This window comes from Copadichromis virginalis, linkage group LG8 (assembly GCF_057382275.1).
Source record: "Copadichromis virginalis isolate Kocher_CV1m ecotype Utaka linkage group LG8, C_Virginalis_male_GT1.1, whole genome shotgun sequence".
Classification (NCBI taxonomy): Eukaryota; Metazoa; Chordata; class Actinopteri; order Cichliformes; family Cichlidae; genus Copadichromis; species Copadichromis virginalis.
In genome coordinates this window covers 10,014,966-10,022,254 of record NC_140625.1, presented here as the reverse complement: position 1 = coordinate 10,022,254, position 7,289 = coordinate 10,014,966, and the positions used below count along the sequence as shown (strand labels likewise).

At 39.0% G+C, this 7,289-nt stretch overlaps 1 long non-coding RNA gene across 1 annotated transcript; it reads left to right on the top strand.

Moving 5' to 3' along the window:
• The first annotated feature begins 6,149 nt into the window (after nucleotides 1-6,149).
• On the top strand, nucleotides 6,150-6,566 carry LOC146702709 (uncharacterized). Its single transcript, XR_014922079.1, has 2 exons — nucleotides 6,150-6,205; nucleotides 6,315-6,566. It is a non-coding gene; the product is annotated as an uncharacterized LOC146702709 (long non-coding RNA).
• Nucleotides 6,567-7,289: the final 723 nt, after the last annotated feature.

The window sequence follows — 7,289 nt, the reverse complement described above, 5'->3', positions numbered from 1 at the left end:
GAGGTGCAATTAGAAAGGGTTGAAAAATAGCAGTTATTGTACTGCTCATGGGTTACATGTTATTTTCAGCTGTTGAATGTGATATTTATGTGTGTTATCACTGCATGACCTCATCAGAGGCCTGTACTACAGCAGATTTGAGCGTACTGAGGTCACTTTAAGCCTGCGTCTTTAGCATTTTAAAACCAGTGTAATGATAACTTACACTGCAGACCTAACCTGGACTGGATCAGGTTCATGATAAAAGATCAGTAGATATGAAATTACTGCTCACTGACCAGTTACATGTCTGCAAAATTATGTTCATAGAAAAGACATTAATTGGGTGAAGCAAGTTTTAAAAAGTTTTTAAAGTCTGTGTATTTCCTTGACAAGCAATATGTATTTCAAATTTAATATTCAACCACTAAAACTTTTTTTTTTTCTTTTAAGGAATGCAAGTAAGTAGCTGTCATTTTGTATCTTAATATATTTTTTCATTTTTTTGAAATATGAAAATGATTTACATTCAATTCAACTACAATAGTTTTTGTATTAAAAATATTCTTTTGATTAAAGATCGTGGGGAAAATAAAATGTTGCTTCTGAGGAAATCATTGATACTCTCCATTCAGAAAATAAGTAACTAAATAAATCTACGTCCACTGTGACCTCCACTTCCTAATAAAAGCTTCACATCACTGGAAGGAAGAGCGGGTGAGTTCACGTATAAAGACACAGGAGACATGATGTGACCAAACTCTGGGATCAGATACATTTCTCACAGTTACACAGCATTTACTTCAGCTAGCTGCACAGCCAGGACACACACAGGCTTGCTCCGTTCTCATGCTTCAAATGCACTCATGTCCCTCACTTTTCCATATTTTCTGGAAGCCTTGCTTGCACAAATCCCCACATCCTATCATCATGCCCCTAGAAAGCAAATGGAAGACATATTGTGTGGTTGTGGAAAACATATTTGTTTTTTCAGAAGGGTCAAACTACTGGCATGCATCAAGCAAAGAAGACAACTAATGAGGTTGTTGAAACTACTAAAACCAGATTAAGAACAGCCCAACACACTATGAATAGCAGAAAGAAAAGTGGTGAACCAACGTCTTCAGTGTGAAAGTAAAAGCCTCAAGAAAACCACTTCTCAGTGAGGCTAATCTGGAAAAAAAGAAACAGGCCTCAGGTTGCTAGGGAGCATAAAGACTAGTGTCTGGAGCAATGGAAAAAGGGTCATGTGATCTGACGAGTCCAGATTTACTCTGTTCCTGGGTAGGAAAAAAGGCATGTGAAGTGATGCCCAGTGCCTACCTTATATAAACCGATGATGTCATCGTTAAGATCCAGGGCTCCTTCAGTTGGTCCAACATTATGAGTCCAAAAAAATGAAGCTATCTGAACATACTGAATGTCTGGGTTGTTTCATCAGTGGATTTTTTCTTCTATGGTTAATCCCCCTATAATCACAAAGGACTTTTAGTACTGTCACCAAAGTTGCTTTGAAGACTGCAAGTGGTTGCAGACCTGGTCCCTGTATTTGAAGCAAAAGCAGAAAGACTGCAAATTCAGGTGTGACGGTGTTGGGGTGCTTTGCTGGTGACACCTTGAGGGTTTATTCAAAATTGAAGGCCCACTGAACCAGCATGACTACCACAGCATCCTGCAGCGACATACCATCCAATCCGGTTTGCAATGACCCCAAACACACCTCCAGGCTGTTTGACCAGGAAGGAGAGTGATGGGGTGCTTTGAGTTATTTCAGACTTTTTTGTTTAATACATCATTTCATATGTGCTCATTCATAGTTTTGATGCCTTCAGTGAGAATCTATAATGTAGAATGAAAGTAAAGAAAAAACATTAAATGAGAAGGTGTGTCGTATTCCATGTTCAGTGTGTTTAGTTTTGTTTCCCCTGTGGTGTTCAGGTTCATTTGTGTCAGCTGTGTTTCCCCAGGTGTTTCCACTTCCCTTATTACCCTTCTGTGTATTTGAGTCCTCTTTCCTTCTCTGTTCTTTGTCAGGTTGTTTGTTGTCTCCACGTCAAGTCACGACTGGTCACAGAGTTTTATTTCTACTGCTCAGGTTCATGTTTCGCATATACCTGTTCAGTTTTGCTTTCATGTTCCAGTTATCATAGTAATTTAGCTGCTCCCAGTACGTTTAGCCTTGTTCTCTGTTTTTGACATCAGCCCAAAATAAACGGCTCACTTTTTGTTAATGATTCAGTTCCGTCTCTCGCTTGTCTGCCTTTAGGTCTGCTCCACAAAAACACTGGCCATTCTGGCCGTGACATAACCACTAATGTATTTCACAAGAAACCATGAGCTGTAGTGTCGGTATTATCAGCAGTGGGGAAGCGTGAGCAATGAAGTAATGAGCAACACAAAACAAAGATGCCTGCAAACCCACCAAAATTCTTGATAAAATAAAACCAGGGAAGGAAGGAAGGAAGGAAGGAAGGAAGTTTGTGGTTTTTTTCCTGCATCTAATTTAACACTTCACTGGAACTTCAAACTGTACCTACATCATTTCCTGTGAAAGAAGATTGACAAATTTTTAGTCAGATGTGAAGATGTAGAAAGATTCATGTTAATAATGCACAAATGGAGAAACACCAGTATACCGTTTCTGCTTCAAATCCACAGTGACAGTCAGATGTCATCACAAACCACAGAATGACAAAAACACACAGCAGGGGCAAAGCGATAGGACCTCATCTTTCCTCATAAATTGTCATGTTCCTATTATCCTGCCATGTCACGCGGTTTGGATGTAGCAATATAGGCCAGCAGTAATTGTGCATGATTAGAGTTATGTGTGCGTGTGTGTGATTCCATTAGGAATGTTACTGCCCCTCTACTGTGACAGCCAAACATTTATTTGGTTTGTCCCGAAGAAAATATCTGCGGTGATTTCTGACTTATCCGTGTCATTATGCCAAAATATAAAATGTTATTTAAATGGCTCTTAAAATATAATTACAAAGTGCCCTAAACGGATAATGAGAGACTATGGTACAGCACAAGACATACAAGTTTAAGAGAAGCGTAAACACATAATTCAATTGATTGATTTATTTATTGTTTGCTGCTTTGCTGGTGAGCTGCCTCTTTTTTTTTTTTGCATCAATATCCCTAAAGCTGCTCTCTCAGCGACTCAAACCCAGGAGACAAAAACCTGAATTTTGAATTTGAATTTTGCAAATAGCTTCTGAAATTTCACTTTTCTGTAACAGCAGAACATTTTTAAAAGAAAGAAAGACATGACTTCAATGTAACAGCCTGATTTGTTGACTATGTTTCCGTTTCTGTTTCTCAGTGGGGTATTTCTTTTCAAACCACACTGAAATGAGAGGCTTTCTATAAATTATGGAAAGATTAAGTTCAATTTGATTTTATTTATATAGCAGCAAATAAAAACAACAGTTGCCTCAAGGCACTTTTAAATTGTAAGGTATAGAAACTACAATAATACAGAGAAAATCACACAATCAGATGACTTCTTATGAGAAAGTGCTTTTGCGACAGTGGGAAGGAAAAACTCAGTTTTAACAGGAAAAACTGGGCTCAGACAGGGGCACCTATCTGCCACGACCGGTTGAGCACAAGGGGAGGAACATGGGATAAAGGAGAGACAGAGATTAATATTAACTAATTTAATCATAAGTTATTATTAACTAATGCACAGTGGTGCATAAACACAGAGAGTGATAAAGCTGAGTGAAGTGCATCATGACTCTGCATCCCATTACTAAAAAGCGATGTTCCTCTCAAAACAGTCAAAGGCTTTTTTGTTTGGTTTGGTCTTTACTAGAAGGACTGTTAGCGTCTGGTGGCTACAACCATTCTTTTTTAAATTACATGTTCTACTTTTACCCCTCAGTTTAGCATCTCACTCATTAGCCAATAACTTAGCTAATGTTTTGTATTTAGACTGGCCGATGCATGGCTGTTTCTACCTTTGCTGATGCAAGCATGAGTAAAGCTAGCCAAGCAGCAGTAAATATGTGAAGCAAGGCAGAAGGATATAAGATGATATAAGATGAACAGAATTATAAGAATATAACACCACTAGCACTGCAAATGTAACAAAAATATGTTGACATCAAATGGTATGTTATTAGAAATCTATATGAAATCTATTTTTTCCCTTTTTTTTTTTATTTGTTCCCCCCACAATTGTCTAATCTGTCTATCTGGGACTGGCACAGCTAAAAAGCCCAAGCAGCCCCACTTCCTCTTCTTCTTTGTTTTTTTCTCTTGCACAGTCTTAGCTTCAGTTTTGACTTCAGCTGGCTTGCTAGTAGTCATTTTCTGTCTGTCTTCTGTTTGTTGTAAAGAGTTATGTACAGACACTGCAGTCTTTAGCAGGGAGTCCTCTTCTTCTTTGTCCTGTTCTCCAGCGTCTTTTTCCACCAGAGGCTCAGATTTTTCATTTGCAATGGTGGAATTTTGTTCATTTTGCTCTTGTGTGATTTTAAGGTAGGACGCTTTGGCTGCTTTCAGCTCTTGATCAGTCTCTACCTTCATGTCATGAAGGGCCTTGTTGCTGCAGAGCTGGGATTTAAGCTCACTGATTTCCATGTTCAGTGTCTCCTGGTCCTGCCTATGTTTAACCGCCTGTTCTTTGAGTTGGTTTTGAGCTTCTAGGAGCTGTTGTTGGAGCATTTCTATCTGCTCTTGTTGAGTCCTGCATTGGACCTCAAATTCAGCCTTCTTCAGGCCTACGGAGTCCATGTGTGAAGCCTTTGTGCTTTGCTTTGAAGAATCCATGCACTGCTCTGTGGTAGGGTTGCTGACATCTTCGTGCAGGACACGGATAATGTCATCCAGTATGACAACTGCTTGGTTGTCTTTTGTGCGAACCTATTTTTCCCTGTTATCAGGCTTATTATTAGAAGCCTCCTCCAGCTGCTCTATGAGCTCTTTAATTGTTTCTTCATGCATTCTTTTTGTCGTAGTTTGTCTGTGCATGACGTTTGTTCACCTTAGACTGATAATAAGAAGCCCTCTTATTAGCAGCTACCAGTTTCCAATAAAGCTCGTTCTGATGGTTTTGGGAGGCTTGAAGTTGATGTCTGAGAGCAGCAATCTCACTCCATGGATTAAACTGGAGTCTGTCCTGATGGGGTCTAAATCTGGGATTGGGCTGATGTTGCCAAGTCCATCCATTATGCCCAGGGTTTTGCCGGCTGGGGTTATTCGCATTTCCCTTTGTCTCCATATTCATATCCTCCTTTGCTTCTGAAATTGTGAGGGATTCAGGGTCTTCCCTATCGGAAGTTGCTTCGGTGTTTTCTTGCATTTCTTCATTCCTCTGGTTTGTTCCATCAGCCGTGTTGTTTTGAGCTTCTAGAAGAGCCCGAGCATATGCCCGAGTAATCGGTCTTCTGGGTTCTTCAGACACTTTTTTTTTCTTGGGTTTCTTCTGTTTGAGCTTGTGCCACAGGACATGTTTCAGGATTTGGGGTTTTGGGGTTTTCATGCTAATTTTTCGGTCTTTGCAAAATCCTTATTTTTGGTCTGACGGCTGTTTCCATTTTTGCTTCTGCCATTTTAGATGCTTCAGCGTTTGCGTCCGCATTTCTCTGCGTCTGCCTTATCTTTGTTTTAACAACCAAGTTGTTTAAGTTGGCCGAATTTCTCCCCACTTTATGCATTTAAACAACAAAAAACATATAAACAAACTTTATTTGGCACATACAAAATCATACGGGGTACAACATGTAGTGAAATGCTTTGTGTCCATGTGATGACATCACAGGTTTTGTGCCTTTTGTAGTGCTGTGATTGGATACATTTCAAAATAATATGCCCACAAACCCACTGTAAGGAAAGACTTTTATTTTTAGTATATGTTGAATTAAAACTATAAAAGCTATTCGAACAGAATTGCAGTAAAAAATAAAATAAAAGCAAAACATAGGTTTTAATAAATGGTTGTTAAAAACAACCCTAGTCAAAGTAGACGATGACTTTTTAGTGGAAAAGTATTTGACCTTCTCATTCATAACTTCTTCCATAATGTAAACTTTTATATTTAGTTAAAGATATTTATTAACACTCTCCAATGACCAGCACATTTTACTGAATGTCTGTAGGCAATGGGATCTTGGTGGTTGCCTAGACGACAGACGATCTATGTTTTGTTTTAAATTCAGTTTCATTGCACAATCTAAGAAACAACAGGCTGTAGAGGGAGACTTTAATAGAGGTATACAAACTCTTACTGTCATATCCAATGTGGGAAAAATTGTATAGATGTAGCATATTATATTAATCATTCATTTGAATAATCCAAGTATGCAAACTGAATATCACAGGAGAGCTTATGAGGCCACAAACACTGACGAGGTCCAGCTCAGAGACACGGGTTTAGCAGAGGTGAAGCCTAGATGACATCTGGCAGCTACACCCATGTATGAGAGCACCCACCTGTCACAAAGAGCAGCCTTTCCAAGCCTGACTCTGCATAACTGTAAGCATCGAAGCCTTTTAAGTGAAGAGTCATCTGAAGAAATCATCCTGTGCACAGTTGTTATGAGGGGAAAAATAAACTTCAGATTATTTTCCAACCAACATGAGTAAGTAAAATTTGGCTAACAGAAAATCTAACTTGATAATATAGGTATAATATTGTAAAAATTATTACAGAAAACTTGAAAGACTTGAAACTTGAGTTTCATAAACACATGTATCTTTTTCTCCTTCCTTTTTTCTATCACAATATCCCAGTTATCATTGAGTACCAGGCTATCATGGCACCCTAGTTCACTTAAAGAACATCAGTGCAAAGACAGACTAACTTCAAAGACACACAATTACACAGGTTGAGGTTCTTAAATATTAGAGAGAAACATTTCTGTTTTTCATTTTTCAGAAAATAAATCAAACTCCCCAGACTTCCAGTCAAAGGTCTGGGAAAATCTTCCTCTGACAGAACTCATATCAGCATCTAATACCCTGTGGCTCCACGGGAGATTCACCTAAGCTGCAGTCGGGTACAGTCAGAGCTCTGACAGTCTGCTGATTACAGCGGATCTGGTTTATTGGCTGGTCTAGTCAGTGTGTTGATTCTGCGAACAGAGTACGCCTAATTGGCTTTACAAACATGCCTGCTCATGTGCAGCTGTCCATGTCCTTATGTGCTCTGTATATGTGGGAATGTACATCCAGCACTCCATCTGCCGCCGTCTCACTTCACCCAGGCCTCTGATTTTGGTATTGCAGGGTTTTCAAGAAACACATTTTCACTTTTAAAATGAGCACACTAACAACACATTATGGAAACATTAACT